Raw genomic sequence first — 25,666 nt, forward strand, 5'->3', positions numbered from 1 at the left:
GATGCTAATCAGATTGTCAAAGTTAACATGACACAATATTTTATGCCACAACCACACATCATCAAGTCTAGCAAAAAGACAAGTTGCATCTTCCATATCTAGATAGAACAAGTTACTCCTAGTTTGTTCACCTTTTCCTATCAGATTTCCACCAATGTCATAGATCTTGGCAGTTTTATTTCCAAATTCTACTTTGCAACCCCCATTGCCTAACTATGATACACTCAACAAATTGTAGTTCAATCCTTCAACATAGTATGCATTATCACATGAAATTTTCTTTGCAAGTTTAATTGAGCCTTTTCCTTTGATTTGACATGAAGCATCATTACCAAATCTAACACTATTTCCATCATATTGAGTAAAGGTAATAAACTTACTTTTGTCTCCTATCATGTGATGTGAGTAACCACTATCTATGATCCACTTGTCATTCTTGTTCACATAGGTTACCAATGCTATTGCTTCATCTTCATCTGATTCATCCTTTACGTCCACATAGACTACTTCATCATCATTCTTGTCAGCATCTTCTTCAACAATGTAGCATCTTTTTCCTTTGTCCTTGTAATCTCTGCTATCATCTTCTCTTTTGTTCTTGTACTTGTTTCCTTCTTTTTAGTCCTTCTTTTGTGTACACCTTGCAACAATATGACCTACTTCATTGCAATTGAAACATATGATAGGAACCTTACCTTTGCCTCTATGGAATCTTCTAGCTAGTAGTGCTTCTAACTATTCTACATCTTGTTCATCTATGTTGCTATCATTGGATGCATGTTTTCCTTTTCTACTCTTCCTTTTTGATGTCACCTCCTCATTGTCTTTAAATTTCAACTTGGCCTTGAAATTAGATTCAAGGTTCTCAGGTCTATAATTGTCAAAGTTTGATAGTTTAAATGTAGTAAGTCTTCCCACTATTCCTTCAAAGGTTAGTGTGTTTCTTTGTACACACCTTAGCTTTTGGATGGCTAAAACTCTAATAGCATAGATAGGGAGTAGGGTTCTCAAGTATTTTCTATTGACAATCTCTTCTTCCAATTGACCACCCAAACTTCTTATTGCACTTACCACTTCTTCCATTCTAGATCCATATTGAGTAGCATTCTCACCTTCCTCCATTTTCATGTCATCAAACTTTCCTCTGATGCTTTCTCTCTTTGCTCTCTGAACATTTTGATCTCCTCCATAGATATTTGATAGGGCTTTCCACATTTTGAATATGGTATCACATCCTTTGATGTCATCAAATTTAGTATAATTGAGTGCAGAGGTAATCTCCAACATTGCCTGATTGTGCTCCTTCCTTTTGCTCAAATCATTTGCAGTAAGAGGTCCAACTATGTCTACATGTTCTATTCTAGTTGAGGTTTTTGCATAGTCACCTATTGATCCAAGGTACAATTTCATCAGACTTTTCCATGCAACGATGTTGTCTTTGTTGAGCTTGGGAACTTCTCTCTTGGACATCTTGATCTTCCTACTTCTAGTACCTTGAAACTAAATCAGTAGATAGCTTTGATACCAATTGTTAGAAATGCTTTAAAATAACTGAGAGCTCTATAGGTGCACATTAGGGATTGGAATGATTGGGTACTTGATATTTTCTATTACACTCCACTTACAGATATTATTTTCTTCAAAAATAATTTCCCTATAGCAGAAGTGGTCATATTTCTTCTTGAATTTGCAAATAGCTCTTGATTATAGCAGCTAACTATGACACAGAGAACTATTTCAAATAAGTTCTGACCAGCAATTTTATCTTCAAACAGTAAAGTAAAAGTTGATTTTATTTTAATTTTATGCTTCATGCAACCCCATGATTTCTTAAAATGCAATTGAATAAATGATTAGTACCACATCCATTGGTATTTAGAGTCTACCCAACAAACTTTGACCTAATTAATTACCTTATAATCAATTATATTAACAATTAACCCTAAACCCCATTCTTATGAATGTTGGAATGTCTTAATGGGAAGAGTGCTTCTTGGGGGGGGGGGGGGGGGGTGAATCAGAAGTACTGACCTTTTCTTTGTTTTAAATCTTTAATAACATATAACTGAAATTACCATGCATGCATACAAACATTAAACAATCATGAGAAGAAAACATGCATCACCACATAACACTTGAGATTTTGGTGACCCAAAAACCCTCTAGGAATAAGAAGGTAAAATTGGGGTTGGGATGATACCTACAAAATTACTGCAACAATTGATTTCAACCACTTCTGATGGTTTTCCCTGTTAAAGGCCTACCCTGTTAAAGGCTACAAAAAACTATTAAATGTGACCTTATTAAAGGATTTCTAAACCTTGTTAGGAGTGTGCCCTATTAGAGGACTTAAGAACATTCAACTTAGAATGCTACCCTGTTAAAGGATTTACATCGAGCTATTAAACCCACCTAACTTAATAGGATTTCCAAATTCCTAATACAATTGTGAGAGAGTATTAGAATAATACATCTGATCTAATGCAATCTCTAATGCTGATCTTAGGTACTTGATCTACTCTTCTATCAGTGATCTCTGCTAGATTTGATCTGTTGATTGTGTTCCTTGTTCTGTTCTGATCAACTAGATGTGTAAATGTTGTCCTTTCCACTAAATCTTTGACAACAAATTTTCTGCAATGACCTTAATAATAGTATCTACTTTTCCTTCTTCTTTCCACTCTAACTCTACTTTTTCAATGGTGTCAAGACTCCCTTATTAATATTAGTGGTTTGTTATGCATCCTTGATTCAAGCGTTCCCAATCAAACCCTTGAAATTCACCTATTGGCTGCATGCAGTCTCCAATTTTCTAATTGGCTGCATGAAGATTTCATAGGTGGTTGTGAGGATTTGATCTTATCTCCTTATTAAGTAATGATTCATGTATAACCATTTTACATCTTGGCTTGCGATTGCACCAACTTTCATACTGATCCTACATTGCTCGACACATGAAGTAGTACTGATGCTTGGCATGATCTATTCTGTATTGCTCAGCATCCACTATGTTTCTTGCATTACTTGGCTCCTATAGAATTACTATGTCACTCGACACCTATAGAATTCCTATGTTACTTAGCACCTATTAACTTCTTGTGTTACTCAACACCTATTAACTTCTTGTATTACTCGACACCTATTAGTTTTCTACATTGCTTGGCTTCTACTGATTCCTAAATCACTTGACACTATCTATAACTTGGCATGTGTTAGAGTTCTAGCTCGGCTTCCATTGTATACTCAACATGTATAGTGAAGATGGTTAAGTGTGGTGACACTCATTTGTCAATCTTACTTATTTGATCAACAATCTCCCCCTTTGACATGAGTGTCAAAAAAACTTAACTGATCATTCATTATCCAATCCTTATATGTACATTCTTTACTTGCTTAACTTACATACAAAATTTCAAAAAATATTGTAAACAATCAATATATATTATGACTCCCTCTGAGTTGTTTATGCCTTGTCATGTCATGAAAATTGTGCCAATGTGCCTAATCTACTTTGTTCTTTGACCTATTTCTAAACCTGTTATCTCCTTATCTTCTTGCTATATGCATTTCTCCTCCTTTAATATATCTCCCCCTTAGAATATTATCTCCTTCATTATCTCCCCCTTTTTGACACTGATGTCAAAGGGTTTCTAAATAGTAATGCCATGCTTGGCCAAAAATGTCTTGTTTACCTCAAGGAGTATTTTGAGAGCTGCATCCTAATTATTCTATGCAATATCTAATGACTTTTTTTGGATTGAAAGCTCTACTACTAGATCAACAAGTCCTTCATGTGTAGAAATATTTGGATCCTTCTTGAGGATTGTTTCAGCATACATTTGCTCCTTGTGTAAGACTTCCAAATGATGAGTAATTGAGGCTTGAATTTGCATCAATTTTTCTTTAATAGTGGCCTCTTCTACTAATAATGCAACTAATTCCCTTTGAGTGTGAAGCATTTGAGTAAAATGCTTCCCACTGTGTGTAGGATTTGAGGGTAGTTGCATACTGGAGAGCTTTAGTTTTTCTCAAGGTTCATAATTTTAGAATTTATTTCTTGTGTGAACCTAGAAAAATCACACAATTTGCTGTAAAGGGAAAAGATGTTCCCTAGTACAATCTTTACCTTATCCAATTTCTTGGCTAGGTCAACTTGTCCTAAAATTATGTTATTGGCTATCTTTTGGTTGACCTTGCCTAGAAACTTCTTTTCTGACCATTCCATGATTTTTACATTTGTATCATGGTCTTCATTATTTACTTGGTCAACTATATCAGATAGTTGCTCAAGGATTGGCCTGCTTGAATCTAGAGGTTGTAGGGTGAAGGCATCCATGAATATATATTTGATCTCATTCATTGCCTGCTTGTATTTGAACTCTTTCCTCCATGCCTCTTGCCTCCTTCTCTTGTCCAATGCACTTTTTATCTCATTCATCTTTTCCTTAGTTAAAGTACTTGAATCATAATAGGGTAGTTGAATTTCTTCATCAAGCTCAGGAATACCATAATGAATGGTCCTGGCTACCCTAGTAAAACTTGAGCCTGGTGTGCTGACTTGTAAGGTTAACATGTTAGTACTTGGCTTCTGAACGGGTTTGGTAGGAGTTCCTATTTTTTTGGCAATTCAACCAAAGTTTGTATTGCAGAATCCTCCTTATCCTATGCTTCTTCCTTATCCTCTTCTTGTGCCACTATTGCTGGGGGTGTACTTATTATTTGTACTAATGTACCTATGAATTCCTTTGCTATTGCACTCAGTTCCTGATGAGCTTGCATGGCTATTCTTGGTGGTGATGAAAGTCCAGTAATTTGAGTGATTTGAGGTGGTTATTGTGCTAACACCTTGGCTTCTTTGAGTTTATCTACTGACTTTTGGAGCTGATCTACACGAACCAATATGGGACTTGTACACAATTATGCTTGAAGAGTTGTTTGGTCAAGGATCTTAGTGAGATCCTCTACAGTTAGTGGATTGATGTTTTGACTTGAAGTGTCAAAAACATCCTTAATCTTTATGATTTATGCAGGTGTGGTAGTAGAGTGAGGAGGACTAGGAGGTGGTAGTTGTGTGTCTTGCACACTTTGGTCTTGCTGCCCATCAGTACCCTTGTCTTCATCTTTTCCTTCCTCTTCTTTTTCTTCCTTGTTTTCCTCTTCTTCAACCTTTTTCTCTACTTCTGTCTTCTCTTCTCTCCTCTTTCTTCTCTCTTCTAGCTTAGTAGTAGCTTCTTCTTTGTATTCCTCTTCAAGGACATCTTCAGTTTTCTTATATAAATTCTTCCACGATCTTGTGGTTCTCTGTACAACTTCTTCTATTTTATTTTGAAGTATGGAAAATTCCCTATACTTAGGTGTAAACCTTTTATTATGCCTTTTGACTACTTTAGTTATCTATTCCCTTGTCAAATCAGGCAGTATGTTTGCTAGGGTTGTTTCTCTCATCTCCTTCTCCATTTTCAAACAAAAATGCCATCCGTCCTCTACAATTTTAGACAATTCTTTTGGCAATTGTCCATCTAGTTCAAGAGGTGTATACTTGAACTGTGCCATCATTGCATAGACTAGTTCTTCTATTCTATCTTGTTCCTCTTTAGTGAACTTATTGAAGTCAATTTTTTTCATGTCACTTAAGTCTCCATTCCTAATCTTTTCACATAATGTATCAACTGAAGACTTAGTAGAATGACTTACCTTTTCAGATAAATCTTCCTCATCAGTATCAGGTTAAGCCACATATCTTTTTCTTTTTCTTGGCTCTTCCTATGCCTTCTTGGTTGCTTTCTTCTTTGTGACAACTTTCTCTTTGGCTTTTCGTGTGGAGGCCCTTGTTGTAGCCCTAGTTGTTGGCTTCTTGGGTGTTGGCATGGCAGCTTTCTTTTGGTTTAGACTAAGGAGCATGAGGCATCTTTGCCTTCCTTTTGATAGCCTTGCCTTTGATGGGTTCTTCCTTGGCTTCTTCTTCCTCAGCATCCTTATCTTTGTCTTCACTTTGGCCTTGTGTCAATTCAAGTGGCCCTTGTTCTGTCTCATCTTCATCTTTCTCATCATCACCTTCTTCTTCATCTTCACTGATTTCTTCTGCTTCTCCTGCTGCACTTGTTTCTTCAACACCAAATTTCTTCTTTATTTTCTTTACTAGCTTCTCCTTCCTCTTCATTGTTATGGTTTTTTTGAGTTCTATAACAACTCTTGATTTGACAGTGTCATAGGTTCCAAATGCCTTGGCAGTTTTGTCCATTTCATCTGCAAGTAATGTTGTAATAGCTGTAGAAGCTTGATCAACATCAAGCTCATATCCCAATGATCTAAGCCATCTTACTCTTGTAAGTATAACCAATGTCAACAAGAAAGCATTTGTCATTCTCATGTTGATTCACCAATGAGATTGGTATCCTCATTATTTTCTTCATTGCATTCTTGAAATCATCAAAATAGATAGTCATTTGATCATCAAAGCTATCTCCCATTTGTGCAATAAAATCATTTATTTGATCAACAATTGTTTTATTCTGACTCCAGATGACTTTCCCAAATGAAGGAAATTCCTTCATCACATAAAAGAACATGCATACCAATGCTGACCCAAATTTGGATTATGCTCCCTTAGACTTTCTAATTGCTCCAAGATTTTCATTTATCTGCTGTAAAATGAGCTCTGCAAGGTCATAGGTGTGGTATTTCTTTACAAGCTTATATGCCACATCCATTACTATGCAAGGTACACTATTCAACCTGCTGGATTGATAAAACTTATGTGATATGATCCTTATAGAAAATTCTAGAAGGGGATCAGTTATGGTGTCTATGGTCATACCTCTATTGTTCCACTTTGGTCTTGTGGTTTTCTCAATTGTTTCCTTCTTATCACTTCTCAATGTCTTTGGCTGATCTAGAGTTGGCAAACTTGTGACCCTATGAACCATCTTCTTAGTAATTTTAACTGGTCCTTGCTCTAACTAGAATGATCCATCATGGATTTTGCTAAGTACTATGTGTATCCACTTAGTTTTGAATACGATTGGAAAAACTAGGGCTTTAGTTAAACCCTTCTTCGCTACAATTGAAAATTCATCTTTTAATATACCATTATCATAGAGTTTATCATAGGCATTGAAGATTTCTAGGTCTCCTATGGCTCCAATCTTGCAGTTGTAACACTTATGCATGTCTTGGACCATAACAACTTTTTTCTGGAATCATAGACAATGCACCTGTGGGATCATTTTTGTATGCTACCTCTAGTATGGGCCTAAACTCAGGTTGTTTAACCTCATTACTAACAAGCTAAATCTAATGGATTTCCTTCCCTTTAGTGAACTTTTAACTAGACACCATTTTTAACCAAGCTAGGGTTTGACATTTAAAGTAAACTTCACAAACTGTACAACTCAAAATCTAAAGGAAATACCTAGTTAAATGCTTAAATCACTTGGGTAGATGCTAAATTGCTGCAAATCATTGGTTGAATACTTGAAAATCACTCAGTCATGCTCCTGGTAATCATTCTTCATTTGAATGGCTCAAAATGAATCAATTTTTACCTTTAAGTGACTAAAAAAAAAAAAGCCTTGCATTTAATGCATTCTTGTATGTTCACTTGTCACTTAGCTTCCAAAGGTTTTCAACTTGGTATCCACTCCATTTTACTCGGTAGCCATTCTCACTCGGCATCTACTAACTTTATTAATAACTCAGGAACCACTTACAGGCTTTGCTTAGCTTCCACTTGACTTTTTAACTCAGCTTCCAAAGTAGTTTCATTCGGCAACCAAAGACAGCCTGGCATCATCATTCAAATTTTGTCTTGGCATCTTAACTAATGTAGATTTATACTTTGCAGTGGTTCTTCTTTGTTTAGGGCTAATCTATGATACTTCCTTGTATGTATTAGCCCCATAGGCTCATTTTTTGATTAGTTGAATGAGATATGATCACTTGACCTCTTGGGTGAAGTGACCCTTCCATTGGATGTACTTGGTCCACCTTTTTTTTGCCATATTTTCTTCATGTCTATTCTGATTTGTGCCTCCTCAAGTTTTTCTTTGCCCTTATTTACTTCAATCTTAGGTGCCTTGGCCTTTGTTGGACAATTTCTGCTGACATGTCAAGTTTTCAAGCAACTAAAGCAAGTAGTTTGGTTTAACCATCTTTTATAGTTCCCCTTGAAATTTGTTTTGATGCAATTATGGGGTATATGTCCATACTCTTGACAATAGTGACAACTTTTCCTTGTATTGTAGTCCCAATTGTAATGGTGTACATAGTTGTCCCTCCTTACATGCTGATTTGGTGTCCACATAAGCTTTGATCTACACTCAAAAGGCTCTATGTACATACTTCTTGCAATTGTGGCAATGTCCATCAAATCTTTGTGTCCTTGTGACTATACACCTATAGTCTTGTGTCATATGACCTTGCATGTTGTACTTGTGATTGTAACCCTTGCTTTTGGGTGTGTTTGGCTGATTGATCCATCTACTCCTGCAAACATTAGTAGTATGCCCCTTTTTATTATAGTAATGACAAGTGGGTTTAGTATCCTTACCTTTGTCACTTCTTTTCTCAGCACTCTTTGATGATTCACCAACTTTAGTTCTGGTGTATCCAAGTCTTGATGTATCATGGGCTGATCTTGGGGATTTCAGTAACTATTCAAAGTGTTTGATAGCTTCACTTGACTTGTTGAGATTCTCTACTATTTCTTTTTCTCTTTTCAATTCATTCTGAAGTTGTTCATTTTGCATCCTCAAAGTAGAGATCTCAATATCTTTCATATTGAGTTCATGATGAAGATTCATCAATTGGTCAAGTGTATCCATCTGCATGTTTGAGATCCTTGTTAATTTAGTTCATTTTCCTTCAAGTCTATTTGTAAGATTTATTTTTTCATCTTCCATCATGACTCTATCCTCAACTACTCTTTTCTTTTGCTTAGTGATTTCACATAGCATCATGGCCTATGATTCATGCTCCATCTTAAGAGTTCTTATCTCTACTACTTGAACTCTATTTTTCTCCATCAGTTCTGCTATTAATGCACCAAATTATTTGGAATCTCCTTTGGCAAGTACTTGTGTGGTGTCAATCTCCTTGTAGTGAATATAATTTTCAGCTATAGCTATTTCCTTTCTTCTTTTTAAGGATTTTCTTAATTCCTCTCTAGCTTCCTCTACCTTTTGTAGAGCGAGATGCACATCTATCACCTAGTTCTCAATGATCTTCCCAAGTTTGAAGACTTCCATCTTCAGATCTTTTCCTTCAAGCTGTTAAGCTTCTTCTTAAGAGAATTTGGGTCTAATACCAATTGTTGGAATGTCTTAATGGGAAGAGTGCTTCTAAGAGGGGGGGTGAATCAGAAGTACTAACCTTTTCTTTGTTTTAAATCCTTAATAACATATAACTAAAATTAACATGCATGCGTATAAACCTTAAACAATCATGAGAAGAAAACATGCATCACCACATAACACTTGAGATTTTGGTGACCCAGAAACCCTCCAGGAATAAGAAGGTAAAACTAGAGTGGGGATGATACCCACAAAATTATTGCAGCAATTGATTTCAACCACTTCTAATGGTTTTCCCTGTTAAAGGCTACAACCCACTGTTAAATGTGACCCTGTTAAAGGATTTCTACACTTGTTAGGAGTGTGCCCTATTAGAGGACTTAAGAACATTCAACTTAGAATGCCACCCTATTAAAGGATTTACATAGAGCTATTAAACCCACCTAACTCAATAGGATTTCCAAATTCCTAATACAATTGTGAGAGAGTATTATAATAATACACCTGATCTAATGCAATCTCTAATGCTGATCTCAGGTACTTGATCTACTCTTCTATCACTGAGCTCTGCTAGATCTGATCTGTTGATTGTGTTCCTTATTCTATTTTGATCAACTAGATGTGTAAATGTCATCCTTTCCACTAAATCTTTGACACCAAATGTTCTGCAATGACCTTAATAATAGGCTCTTCTTTTCTCGCTTATTTCCACTCTAACTCTACTTTTTCAACAACATCAAGACTCCCTTATAAAGACTAGTGGTTTTTTATGTATCCTTGATTCAAGTGTTCCCACTCAAACCCTTGAAATTCACCTATTGGTTGCATGCAGTCTCCAATTTTTTGATTAATTGCATGCATTCTCCAATTTTTTGATTGGTTGCATGAGATTGCATAGGTAGTTGTGAGGATTTGATCTTATCTCCTTATTAAGTAATGAGTCATGCATAACCATTTTACATCTTGGCTTGTGATTGAACAAACTTTCATGCTGATCTAGCATTGCTTGGCACATGAAGTAATACTGATGCTCGACACCATCTATTTAGATTGCTTGGCATCCACTATGTTTCCTACGTTACTTGGCTCCTATAGAATTACTGTGTCACTTAGCACCTATAGAATTCCTATGTTACTCAACACCTATTAGTTTTATGCATTTCTCAGCTTCTACTGATTCCTGAATCACTCAACACTATTTGTAACTCGGCATGTGTTAGAGTTTTGGCTCGGCTTCCATTGTATACTCGGCATGTATAGTGAATATGGTTAAGTGTGTTGACACTCATTTGTCAATCTTACTTATTTGATCAACAATGAATATCCTTGTTATATTACTAGAAGTCCTACCAATTTATTAAAGCATTTACTTAATTCCTTGAATAAAAAGAAACAATAAATTGATATACAACCTATCCTAGTTACATTTAATTTCATAAACCTTGCTCATACAATCCCAACATAACCAACACATAACAATGGAAAATTTTTTATAGAGAAAATAGATATGGAAGAACAATGCTTTTGTATTAATTATCCTTGAAAATCATATAATATTGATGTAAAACTTAGGAATACTTCAAGACATGACAACTTATAATTCAATGTTCACTTGTATTCTTAGGTTTGCAGATGAATATATCACAAAATTTTAGACAAAGCCTAACTGGATTGAATGCAAATAGCATAACACTAAAAATTACATGGGCTTTGGACCCTTCTCTAGCCTTCGGATCTCATTTGTATAGCATGAGATGCAACAAGCTACATGCAAAGAGGAAAAAGATAGCTGCCCTTACAATACAAGATTTACAGAAGGATCAAAACTATCATTGTCACAAAAAGACAAAAACCTTGTGTTCACTTGCACCTTACAACATAATTTCTTTATCATTGATCATTTTGTGGTGGGACCATTTCTTTGGTAGCTTTTTGTTGTTGCAAGGCTTCATCCGATGATTGGTTTATTTGTATTTGTTGCCCTTCCAACTGTGGAACCATCTAATTTTCACATGGTGTATTAGGTTTTGATATCTAAAAATTTATTACAACTCATTTCTCTCTCTCTCTCTCTCTCTCTCTCTCTCTCCATCTCATTAGATTGAACTGTCATGTCCATAATTACAATTGGTTGTTCTTTTGTCAGATTATCAGTTTGAGTAGCCATGCCTATTGTTGTAGTTAGTTTCTCCCATTTTATTTCTTTTTATGCATCAATTATTTCTACTTCATCTCCATCCTCATCCTTTTCCTCAACCTCTTCTAGTAACAACTGCTCTGCTCGAACATATTCTACCATCTGCCTGTTAAAAAGTGCATCATCTAGCCAATTGAAATTCAATATCTCTTGCTATTTTTTTAGGATCTGTTCTCTTATTTTATCAATCTCAACAAAATCCCTTTTGAAAGAATCAAGGAATATTTGAACCTACACAACTTCTTTAGCTATCTTGATAAATTGGATGAGATCCTTTTCATTGACCACTTTATTTAGCTTGATGCTCATTAACTCATTTAATTCTTTAGCCCATTCTTCTTTATCCTTTATTTTACCTATGCCCTTGAGTGCATAAAGAAAGAGACCAAAATATTTACCAAGGTATTTTGAGAAACAATTATTAATTCTCCTTTGCAACATATTCCTCTTATTATCAAAATCAGAAAGTCCATTAGTTAGATTAAATTTTTTCTGTACTTGCTCACAAGAAAGATTAATAACTAAACAACATAGAATAGTAACATCACTGTCCTTACTAATCCATTTGTTTCCAATTGGCCTTAAAATTGCCTCATTATTTGTCAATTCATTCCATAGTTCTACTTACTTTGACAATTCCAAATAAAAGGTGGGTCAACCTACCCTATCTACTAGATACAAGATTGAATCTCTTATCCTACTTTCATGTTTAATACCCAATTCCATATGCATTGACCATAATTTAGTCTTTTCTTCTTTAAGCTCTTTGGTTGTATACAATTGGGGTTCCTATGGAGTACTTGGGATTTCTATAATTGGAAGTGTGTTGAAAGGTGATACTGGGGGATGAGGATGGTAAGTAATCCTAGGTTTGCTAGACTATCCTCTATATCTTGTCATTTTATATTCAAGCGCAATGTTCTTATGAAATTCCTTCATCTAGGACTTGTTCATATTTTTCTTGCAACTCTAGTTTATATCTTTTCTCTTTCTTAGCAGTGTCTAAAGTGAGAGTAGCTACTTCAACATTTAACTCTGCTACCTCTTATTAGGAGTGTCCTTTGCTCTCTTGACAATAAAATTTCCCATCAATTCAAAACCACTAGTTTGAGAATAGCTAGATTTGGATCCTCTTTTTAGAGACTAGATGACTAAGGTAACATGATCCTCACTAAATTCAATACCATTGAGTGCCTTTTTCCTCTTCTCATTAGTACTCAATTTCTTGGTAATAGTATTGAATACCATTACATATGTAATGTCCCAATTTGGTAAGAGTAGAACTCTAGATGATCTAATGATTCTTCTTCCTTCTTTAGGAGTTAGACTACTAAATTCTTGCATCATTTTAGCCTTTATCTCATCTTGTATAATTGAGTCCTCCTTTTTTGGCTACTCACTTTCCTTTTGCTACATCTTTATTCAAAGTTCTCAATATTTTTCCTCCAAGAAAATTGGTAAAAATCTCTTGATTTGACAAAGTTTTCATCTGATAAGAACTCATGGCTAGCATTTTCCATTATAGATATAACTCATTCCCTTTGAAATCAGCAACACTTAGTTCAAGGCTAGGCATAGGAGGTTCTTGGGCATTTCCTTCTTCTAATTCTATAGTAGTAATGAAGACTCCTCCTTGGCATTTTTTGTTACAAAAGCTTGTACCCTTGTCCAAAGTTTTTACCTAAGGACACCCTTGTGAAACATGGAAACAACCTCCAAGTTGTGGGAATTTAACTATGAGGTTGAATCTCTAGAGAAGGCTGAATTCTTTTGCTATAAGGGTTCACCTAACTAAACTTGGAGAGGAAAAGGGAGAAGGAATGCATGAAAGCAAATCAACCTATTCTAAGCTAAAGGGGTGATGCACCAAAATAGAGTATTCAAACTAATCTCTACCCATACATGCACTTATGAACCATCATGACACCAAGATATATACACATCTAGAGTTGTTTTAATCTAACAACCACATGTAGATCATAAAACCCAAATAAATGACACAAGGAAGAAAAGAATTCACTTAAATGTCATTCATAGGCCAAAAGGAGATACAATCATACAAGATTGTAGATATCCACAATACACTAATGAGAGGCAAATAGGTCTTGTACAATACATCAATGGATGGAGGAGATAAGGTAGAATGTCATATAAGTTCAGAGGCAAAGGGAATTCATAGTGAACTCATAAAGCAATATCAGAGAAAATAGAGAAGAGTTGACCCTAACAAAACTTACAAAAATTGCCTTTATAGCTCAGGCATAATTGAGATATTTCTAATTGGAGTTACTCCACAACCACTATCTTAAATGCTTTAGAGAATAATCATACAACCCTGGGGAAAATCTAATCTTAGTACAAATTCAATTACAATGAAATCTAATATTTTATCAAAATAGATCCTTGAGAAGATAGAATGACACCATTAAGTCACTCTAACCAAGTAGATGGATAAAACTAGAGATGGAGTGTTTTCCTTCATTCACTATGCACAACATTCATTGGAAAGTGGTTGGAATCAATCATGAAGATTAGATCGTGCAAGAAACCCTATCTTTCTCATTTCTAGCTTTACAAATTAGTGAGGTCAACAGGTCAATCTAGCCACTCAAATAGAAACCTCCATGTGGACCAACCATGTTATTTATTTTTGCCACCCTGTGGAGTCTTCACACATTTGACTGCCATATCACCTTGACTGTAGCAACCTCTTTACTTAACCATCGATGGTTTATGGTATTATTAGTGCTAACTGTGACTACAAAATTAGGCCTACTAGGACATGTGGTAAATCCTTGCTATGTCACTATAGCTAAGGGTTGATCATTTTCCCATAGCAAATAAGCAAGAGACATCAATCATCCTCCATCCGATGGCCTCAAGGGTACACCCAACCTGTCAGTGCACCAACCAATAGAAACATGACCCCTTGCCAACTTCTCTAACATTGACCCAACACACTATGGCCTACAAAGGAATGAACCCACCTTCCACACATCAACTCATCACTTTTTTGTTATGAATAATTATCAAGCAACTTCCTATAGTGACAAAGCAACCATCATTGATCTATTTGCATTAGACGGTAGGAGGTAGAAACTAAGAACATGTGACCCATGACCTCAATACATTAGGAGCTTAGATAATGAAATTCTTACCATACACTAGCTCAATCTAACTCATCACCCTATCACCCTATGGCCCACCAAAGAACTTGGGCCCACATAGACATGTGGTGCAATGTTGCTATGTTGCATGAATTAAAGTGCTCATAGTTTTGCATAGCAACAAGGTGACAACTGCAGATCCTAGGAAGATCAATGATTGGGAAGATGCACAATGAACTTTGTAGGAACTAACCCATAAGGAAAGGACCCATCATGCTACATCATAATATTAGCCAATGAGATAATTGCCCAGTTGCTCTTACAAGAAAGTGGAGGCCACCAAGATCAAAGTCAAACTGTTGCTATGTTACATGAAATCAATCCCTCACATCTTTGCATAGTGACAAAGTGACCACCGTAGATGATAAAAAATTTGATGATAGGGAAGTTGTAGGCTTGTGGAAACATTAAAGTGCTTCATCACTTAGGAATAAGGAAATACGTTAAAGTTTTATTTCAATTATTTTTGTATTTCCATTGAAATTTAAATATTTAAAAATAGGAAATGACCATTAGATGGGCCTAGACATTTAAATTCAAATATTTTATGGGGAGGAAAATATGGTTAACAAGATCAAGGTTGTTCAATCTACTCTCTAGTAAGCTATTCCTCTCCTATATGCAAAGGAGATTGAGATAGAGTGTGATCTCCTCCTCGTGACACATGCCTCTCTTATATCTTATACCTCTTAGGCATTGGATCTTTAGGCCTTTCTTCCAATTGAGGTCCTCTTGTCAAAAAAATGCTTGTTGACCCAACCATTTCCTTTCCCTTGGAAATCATCCACTCCTTTCTGATTATGTTATAACTAGTTTTCTTCTGAATAATCAATTGTCTCAAACCTATTGTAGGAGTAAAAGATAATTTCTTCATTACCTCCCTTTCTTGTTTAGGATAAGCACTGATAAGAAGGGCCTTCTTTTCATTCATTATATTCATGATCTCTAGAAAGGTTATCATTAACTTGTTTACTTTGTCAATTGATATCCTGGCATCCTTTAATGGACTATAGTCTTTTTCAAAATAGTTAATGAATTCAAACACCCTAGAATAAACTCTCCATTTTTCTTTCTTGATTACTTGTTCTTGGATGGAGAATTTATTTCTTATTATATCCTCTAGGAAATCGAATTCATGTTTGCGAGCACTAGTCTTAGCCCTTTTTCTAAAAACTTCAAAAAATCCCTCACTATTATTGAATCTAGTATGGGATACTGCCATAGTATATGGGCTTAACACTTTATATAGAAATAACCAACCAACTTTTGTAATTATGAATTGATGAGGGCCATAGTGCAAGAAGGAAAAATAGAGCCCCTTAACCTAGCAATTAATTTTGCCTCTTCCAAACCACCTATTTTCTATAGAATTTCAGCTAGCCCTACCTTAAGAGGTACTTGGTAGGGTAGCACATGTAGAGTTCCCTAGAATCTGTACACTCTAAAAACTATAGATACTAGATATGATATAATGTCTACCCAATTATGCGAGACTTTCAAATTATTAGGGCTATCCATTGACCTAATGAAATCCAACAATATCTTGGGTATTCTAAAGTTATCTTTCAACAGAAGGTTTCTCAACCTAGATGCAAAATATCTATTAAATCTTACAAAATTGGCCTCCTCTACATCCCAAGTCATGTCTGCACTCCATAGTTAAACTGGTAGAGATTCTCCATCATGCTCTCTTGTCAACACCATCTCCTTCTCAAAACAGTGAACTCCTTTGAATAGAAACATGTGCATCAACAAAGAGTAAAAACCAAGAGTTTTCTTAATTTTTCCTTTTGCAATCCCTATCAAAACTACATGAATTTCCTTAGCTATAAAAGATGCAAAATAAAAAATAATATCAAATCCAAAGGAAGAAATTTGCACCATCATATACATGAATTTTATTGGCATAAATTCTTGTTCATCTTTACTGAAAACCTTACACAAAGACACGTATACATATCTATGGCTCCAGAATTGAAAAATTGCTTTTTAAAAGGTTCCTTGATTGAGGCTGTGGCAAAGGTCATGCTTCCAATTATAGCCAAATGTCCTTTCAATGCCCCCTGCCTAATCTGATCCTTGCAAGAAAAGTATTCCTTCTCCAAACCCTGATTGTCAATAACCTCATGATATTTTGTAGTGGGATCCATTCCCCATTGGTTCCTCTTATGATTCAGGTTATTGGATCATAACTTAAGGATATAGTAGTGAGGAGGTTTGAGTCCATAAAAACTCTAGGCACTACTAGTTTACCTAGGTTAAAATTTTAGACATTACCATGAGGGGCAATAATTTTCTTTTAGAAAACCCTTTTTTGAACAATTTTAGCCCATTATTAGATGTCATCGCATCTTGGGTCCAATTTCCCCTATCATATAAAACATCTATGACTTTCAACCTAGGGTTTATAGGGACTAACTTCTTTATTTGTGTGACATCATTGGTAGATTCATTCAATTGTTCTAGAAAATAATCATGAATATTTCTACTTGCATAATCAATTTTCTTAAAGAAACCCTTCTTTGGATGCATTATAAATGACAATTAGAGAATATTAGAATTCTTATTTGTAGGCAAAAGAAATAATTACTGGGCTTTCTCACTTGTTCTTTGATTACTATAGTAGATTGTTTGATACAAGTAAGCTCACGACTTAGCAAGGCACATTAACAAAAATTTTCCAGACACCATGCTCTAAATTTTCAACAATCTCTTCGTAGAATAAAACTTTCAATTTTCTCTATTACAATCTTTGTATCAATTTGCATGAGAAGCTTTTAACTCTCATAAATGTGTTGTAGAAAATAGGGTGGCATTCTATTTGAAATTTGAAAAGGGCCATTGATTCACAAAAATATGACGGTTAGGAAATAAAACACATGTTGATTTAGCTTCAAACCCTCTAACTTGGGAGTCAAACCAATTGAACTTTGACGTATAGATTTCTTTCAACCTTACTAGAAATTTTCATGTTACTATTACATTTCATAAGACACAAGTTAATTTGTTATTATTTTACTATGGTTAAAGGTTTAGCATTTTCTATTAGCGACATAACGACAACCCTCAATCAATCTTCAATCTAACAGTGGACACAAAAGCCATGTTATGAACTATGTCAAACCCATTGGGACATGTGTTCCTTTACTACTATCTCACCATGAGTATTCATTGTGCAAATTTTTCTAGTGAAAAAGTGACAACCACTGACCCTTGAAAGATCATACAACTAAAACTAAACATAAATTCTCCTTATGTTTATCCCTGCTACCAATAAGAATTTGATAGCTAGATCATTATTCTTATAGAAACATTTGGCAACTCCTTGTATGGGCTAACCCTACCACTTTCCACATGTCAACCCCTCGCTATGTCACCATGATTAATAACCTTGCAACTCTACATAACAACAAAGTGACAATCATAGATTCACCTTGAGATCAATGGTGGACAAAGATATGTCAAGAATTTGGTCCACTTTTCAAAGAAACAAATAAAAATTGGACATCTATCATCTTGTCTGAAAAATCCACTAGCCACAATAGAAAATGGCCCACTCTACCACATGTCTTCCTATTGTTATGTTACTATAGTTAAAAATTACATGACTTCTACTAGTGACATAACAACATTCATTGATCTGTCATGCATCTGACGATGATGAACTTGTTCTAAAACTTTACTATCACTAGGTCCTATGAATAGGTGTCACCTTGTTGCCATTTCAGTATAGTTAAATCATCTTCATTTTGTCAAAGCGACATAACGATGACCCTTGATCTTAAGGAAGATCACAGGTTGTTTTGATCTAGTTATTACTTAAGCATAAAATGTAACCCATGTAAAATTAAAAGATTATAATAGAAGCTTGGGTTATATTTATGAACTGGGACTTAGGGTAGGGTAAAGTAATGTGGAAAAAATTTAAATGGTAAGTGGGAAAGTGTAGTGCCTGCCCCTAGATTGCATTTCTGTTATCATTGTCAAATTTCTTAGGCTGATTTTATGCATTGATTAGTTTTAGAGATACTAGATTTATAATATCAAGATATTATTTCATGTTTTGGATTACATATATACTTGTTGATTTCATTTCACATGACGTTAATGATGTCTTAATGATTCCTAATTAGTAAATGTGGTTTCTTTGTAACAATGTGAACGTGATGTCTTTAATGATGATTATGTTGTGTTGATAGAGATGCATTATTATATGTACGCATTTGATATTAGACTTGTGATTTTTACGATACTTACCCCATATTTGCATGTGTATGGTGCACGTGTTTATTTTATCTTTCTCTCTGACGTGTTTGATATGGTTAAGGGAGGGAGTCGTAGTCACCTGCTAGTCAGGATCTACACGATGAACCACTCCCCGCCATTGTCTATTTAGTTTAGATATATTATATACATGTACATGCTCGTCTTTTATGCAGGATGCAGGTGCCGGGCATCGACTTCCCTAAATTGCCAGGATGAGCGTGCCCTATTACAAATACTCAAATGGTGAGAATGGGAAGATAATGATCAGGTCCAATCCTAGCCATAAGCCTATAATACTTGTCCTGCAAGGAGGACTTGTAACAGACTGTCTACCCTTTTTAAAATCCGTGAGTCTTTTGTGGGTATGTTGTTTCGTGAGTCTTTGATGAATTTCTATTAATTAAGTCTAATTAATAGATTAAATTAATAATTTAATTTAATGGAGAATTATTATGACTTTTTGAATATTTAATTATATTTAATTAATTGAGAAATTAATTAATTATAAAGAATTGAATTCGAAGATAAAAGCTATAAGTTTAAATTTAGAACGTGATTATATTTATTTAATTTAATAATAATATATTTAGAGTGCATTTTTAAATAAATGCTAAATATTATGGTTATTTAAGTTAATAAATATTTTATCAATTAAGTTTCTAAAAATGAAATTAAAAGTGAAAAGATATTTAATTATCATAAATATTATAGTTCGCATGATTTATGCATGAGTTGAAAATAAAAGAAATTAATTGAAAAAATTAAACATGTGAAATTAATAAAGATATTTAATCGCATTAAGTGCACATGAGATTTATAAGATATAAATTGATTAAAATAGAAGTTGAGTGGAAAGTTAAATAAAGTAATTTAACAATTCACTTAAAGTACATGAAGGAATAATAAAAGAATATCTTAATTAAAAAGAAAATTAATTGTGCATGAATGAATTAATTAAATAAAGTAATTATTCTAATTTAGATTTGTGGGGACAGAAACCCTAAAGGTAATTAGATTCTATATTAGAGGGATTTGAGGGTTCATTTTTGAAGGGAGAGTTTTTCAGACACAGGTTTTTCAGGGGACACACAGGTTTTCAAGACACACACAAGTGTCAAGGGCACAAACAGGTTTGGAGAGCAATTCAGAGGGTTTGGAAAAGAAGGAATTTTTCGTAGCTTGAAGGATATTGCTTGCAGTAGAAATTTTCATCCAACTATTAGATTTTTAGCATCAATACGAGGTAGGGTTTTGAAATCCCGTGAATGTATATTTAATTGGAAATATCTGTTTGCTTCGTGATTGTTGGGTGATTGAAATTATGTTTATCATCTCGATTGTTTCAAGATCTGATTGGTTAAAATTAGTTTCTCTTTGTTTATACAGAAGAATCATAGAGGAAATTAATTAAATCACGTAGGGTTTGAAGGAAAAGAAAGATTAAAAATTAAAAATTTGAATGGTCAAACTTAGTTTTTTTTTCTATCAGACTAATAATGTAAAGATTATTATATATATATATATATATATATATATATATATATATATATATATATATATATATATATATATATTTAAAATAATTTTTATTGTAGAATTTGTTTGAAATGAAAATCATAAATTTTAATGAAATAAAAATTTATCAAATAATAAAACAATTCTTAAATTTAAAAAAAAGAAAAAAAAAAAATTATTTAAAAAGACGTGGGTGTTTTAAATATTAAAAACAAAAAAAAAAAATATGGGGAGGGGCGGGTTTTATCCACCCCCTGTCCCCTTGTCCTCCTCGCACGGCGGTCAGCCGCTATTGCAGCAGTGACTGCTGCAACAACAACAGTACATAGTACTGCTGCTGCGGCAGCAGCCTGCTACGGCAGAGCTGCCGCACTAAGGGCTGCGGCCAGTAGTGTTAGCCGGCGGGCTATAAATGTTTCTTGATATATGCATTAAATTTTTTTAATTATAATTTAGTTTTTATTATATTTTAATTATATTAAAATTTTAAATTATTAAACTTAAATATATTAAGTTTTAATTATATTGAATTTGTATTATCATTTATTAATAATTTTGTAATTAAATAAATTATTTGTAAATATAATATAGATTCTTATGAAAAATAATAATAATTGGTTTAATTAAAATTTGATTTAATTGAGTAAAGGAAGTGGATTAAATTAAAGATAATTAAATTATTATAATACCAAATTTTAATGAAAAACGTAGATTATTATATTGATGGATCAATAAGTATTATTAATAATTTAATTATCACTCTTGGGGACTTAACTTGAAATCATTTGGATATAGGGACAAGATATTTTTGCAAGGGTAAACTATGGGAATTATCTGATTAAAACATACGTTCAACTGGAAATGGGAACTAATCATTAACTCAACAATATATTGTCAATCAAGTTCATACTTTGAAACGAGAATTGAAACTTTACTTTTGACTTTATTGTGTATTATCAAATAAAACCAAACTATGAAACTGTGGTGTTGCTTGTAATATTTATGCCTTTGGATTTTGGAGTCGAGTAGGTGTTGACTAGTCTAGGATGTACACTAGAGGTTTTGTGAGATTTCTTGTATACTATTTATGGGACTAGATGTTGTGATGTGTTTTGTGATTCATATTGAGATTATGTTTATGAGGTTTACTCTATGGAACATTTATGTGTACTTGGGTTTTGAGAACCAATTTGCTTTCGGGTTGCCTGTTAAGGAACCCAGTTTGATCTTTATGGGTGTTGTGGTATGGGACGCAACTGTGTTTTTATGTGCTTAGGAGAGGTTGTCTAGGTACGTGACTTGGGAGTGGCTTGCATAGGGGTCCGGGACCCAAAGTGGTCAGTGCCAGGGTAACCTAATGCAAGTTATGTAATAAGTGATAATCTAGTAATTAAAATTTATGGGGGGAAACACACTAAAAAGATAAGTTAGAGATTTTTGATCTACCCATGCCTTTAGTGCTTGTATAGACTAAGGATGGGAATGAGATGAGTGCCTCGTCTTCTTGAGAGGGCTTTCTAGTTTTCCATATGTGTGATGTTGAGGGTCCGGGGTTCAGAGCAACCAGTCCAGGGTAACTCAACGCTTGAGGGTCCGGGGTCTCTTAAGAGATCAGTCCAGGGTAACTCAAGCAGCCATGTGATGACACTCCCTAGTGTGTAGCCTGAGTCTCCTCTATAGATTTTGTGTATCTCTGGTGGTGTACTTATTGTTGGTGGTGTATCTATTGTCAGATGTGTTTATTATGGTTATTTACTTTCATTGATGATGATTGGTGATCCATGGATGTTCTACTTTTGAGATGTGGCTTTTGACTTGAGGTTATTATCTTTCGTTGACTTTATCTTATGATCTTGTTATTTGGTTTATACTTGGTTCATGTATGATGTTTGATTATGTGGTGTCGGTATTGGATTGAGTGTTCTTATTTTTGGATTATTTTATCTTCTTGAATAGCATATGTTATCTTTGAGGTAGTTTTGGCTATTAGGGGTACCTTGCCTAGGGATGTTTTATGTTTGATAGCCGTATGTGGATCGTTCATTATCTTCCCTACACGGTGGGAGTGGAAGCCTCACTAGGTAACCACGTGGTCGGGAGGTAGTGCCTTCTTACCATTTGGGTTCCCCTTCACATTGCTAGCTGATGGATGTTCGTTGCAGAAGATGTACCTTTATCATTCTTATTTCTTATCTTAGAGACTTCTTTTCAGATGATGTATGTATGTTATCATGTATTCTGATGTATTATATCTATTCTCAAATACCCTGCGACATGTGCAGTGGATGTTATTTAGTGGATGTACTTTCATTGTATTAGATATACTTATGCTTTGCTTATGCGATTATGTATCTGTTATTCCTTTATGATCTTGAGACATTGTACTTGGAACTTAAACTAATTAATTTAAAATCATTAAATGTGACCCAACGTAAAAGAACTCTTGAGGAATTGAAACTGTATCTATATTTGCATATGTGTATTTGATGTGTATGTTCATATTGCTTTCGCATTAATGTTATCTTGATGTTGTTTAAACTTCAAAAAAAAAAAAAATAGTTCAGTAAACATTGTAACATGTTAGGTTTATTTCTCTTGGGTTCCCGAGCGGGGCGTTACATGTGGTATCAAAGCCTGAGTTTCAACATTGGGAACGCTGGGCATTATGTGCGCCATCACTTGAGCAATTAGTAAACTTGCAACTTATTTAAAACGACAAACTTATATTGACATCAAACTTGAAACCAAACTGTTGAACATCAAACTTTGAAATGATACAAATTCTGAACATGGAACTAGGAAACTTATAAAACTTTTTGGATTATTGCTTTATGTCAGTAAGTTGTGACCCTATGGTTATGATGGATTCTTAGATGTCGTTGTTGTGTGTGGGTGTTGTAGGAGAGATGACTTCTGATTCTAGATCCATTGCTAGGAGTCATAGCTCAGGTTGTGGTAGAAGTCATGGGAGAGTTAGTCACCGTATTGCTTCCTTGGTCCATTCAGGGGACCCTATTCAAGAAGAGGCTAGAGAGGATGCTAGTGTTAAGCAAGATGCTGAGATAGAAAGACCGATCACTAGAGACTTGGTCAAGGAGATCCTAGCATGCCTACCGTTGCAGGATAGAGCTCATCATTCAGAGCATGGAGATAAAGATAGGTCCATGAGTCCTAGAGGGAGGATCCTAGAGAGAAAGAGGTGGTCTAGTCAGTCCATCCAGATGAAGGACCTATTACGGGTCAAGATCAAACCTTTCAATGGAGAAGGTACTGGATATGATGCTGAGAATTGGTTGATTGCTCTAGATAGATGTTTTTCCATGCAAGACTTTGACTCCAATGTCAAAGCAAGATATGCCATTACCCACTTAGAGCTCTTTGCAGTGATTTGGTGGAATATAGAGGAGAAGAAACTTGGGATAAATATGCAGACTGTTACATGGGAGTTGTTCCTTGAACACTTCCATGAGCGATTTCTATCAAAGAAGTGGCAACTGTAGAGGGCAGATGAGTTTCATGACTTGAGACAGGGTACCAAGACTATGGTGGAGTATGAGCGTAAGTTCTTTGAGCTTATGTCTTATGCGGGAGTTAGTGATAGCTCACCATTGATGGTCTAACATTTCATTAGAGGACTTAATGCTAACATCATTGGGGCTGTTAAGGTTTTCCAACCTAAAACCCTTAAGGATGCTATATTGTGAGCTAATTTGGTTGAGGTGAGTGTGACTTTAGGCCAAGGTGGCCTACCAGGTGTTCAGGCTAGAGGGACACTTTATTCAGGAGCATTGAGGGATAACCAGTCTCAAGGGGCTGGAAATTCTAGAAATTCTCCTAACTTCTCTAAGGGTAATCAGGAGAAGTCGGGAAGAAAGTTCTTCCATGGTAGCAGTGGTGGTTCACAGTCAGGGAACTATCACAACTGGAAGCGTAGTATGCACAATAGGTTGGATCGAGTTCCTCAAGCTCTCAGTGAGGATGCTAGTGTTGGTAGTTGTGATCATTTGCGTGCACTTGGAGCTCAGGGAGGCTTTAGTGGAGATTGCTACTTCTGTGGACAATATGGTCATAGAGCGATCAATTGCCCCAATCATGGACCTTAGTTTTGTGTTGATTCATGCTTCTTTATAATGGGCTTCCAGGAGTAAGCCTAATTCTAGGGGGGTTGGATGTAGTGCCTGCCCCTAGATCGCATTTCTGTTATCATTGTCAAATTCCTTAGGCTGATTTTATGCATTGATTAGTTTTAGAGATACTAGATTTGTAATATTAAGATATTATTTCATGTTTTGGATTACATATATACTTGTTGATTTCATTTCACATGACGTTAATGATGTCTTAATGATTCCTAATTAGTAAATGTGGTTTCTTTGTAACAATGTTAATGTGATGTCTTTAATGATGATTATGTTGTGTTGATAGAGATGCATTATTATATGTACGCATTTGATATTAGACTTGTGATTTTTACGATACTTACCCCATATTTGCATGTGTATGGTGCGCGTGTCTATTTTATCTTTCTGTCTGACATGTTTGATATGGTTAAGGGAGGGAGTCGTAGTCACCTGTTAGTGGAGATCTACACGATGAACCACTCCCCGCCATTGTCTGTTTAGTTTAGATATATTATATACATGTACATGCTCGTCTTTTATGCAGGATGCAGGTACTGGGCATCGACTTCCCTGAATTGCCAGGATGAGCGTGCCCTATTACAAATACTCAAATGGTGAGAATGGGACGATAATGATCAGGTCCAATTCTAGCCATAAGCCTATAATACTTGTCCTGCAAGGACTCGTAACAGACTGTCTACCCTTTTTAAAATCTGTGAGTCTTTTGTGCGTATGTTGTTTTGTGAGTCTTTGATGAATTTCTATTAATAGATTAAATTAATAATTTAATTTAATGGAGAATTATTATGACTTTTTGAATATTTAATTATATTTAATTAATTGAGAAATTAATTAAATATAAAGAATTGAATTCGAAGATAAAAGCTATAAGTTTAAATTTAGAACGTGATTATATTTATTTAATTTAATAATAATATATTTAGAGTGCATTTTTAAATAAATGCTAAATATTATTGTTATTTAAGTTAATAAATATTTTACCAATTAAGTTTCTAAAAATGAAATTAAAAGTGAAAAGATATTTAATTATCATAAAGATTATAGTTCGCATGATTTATGCATGAGTTGAAAATAAAAGAAATTAATTGA

General features: G+C 34.7%; 1 pseudogene; it reads right to left on the reverse strand.

Moving 5' to 3' along the window:
- Nucleotides 1-11,496: 11,496 nt before the first annotated feature.
- LOC149529623 (putative methyltransferase PMT17) overlaps nt 11,497-25,666 on the reverse strand; it is a 188,724-nt pseudogene continuing 174,554 nt past the window's right edge.

This window comes from Cupressus sempervirens, chromosome 11, assembly GCF_028749045.1.
Source record: "Cupressus sempervirens isolate cs-2001-9-10 chromosome 11, ASM2874904v1, whole genome shotgun sequence".
NCBI lineage: Eukaryota > Viridiplantae > Streptophyta > Pinopsida > Cupressales > Cupressaceae > Cupressus > Cupressus sempervirens.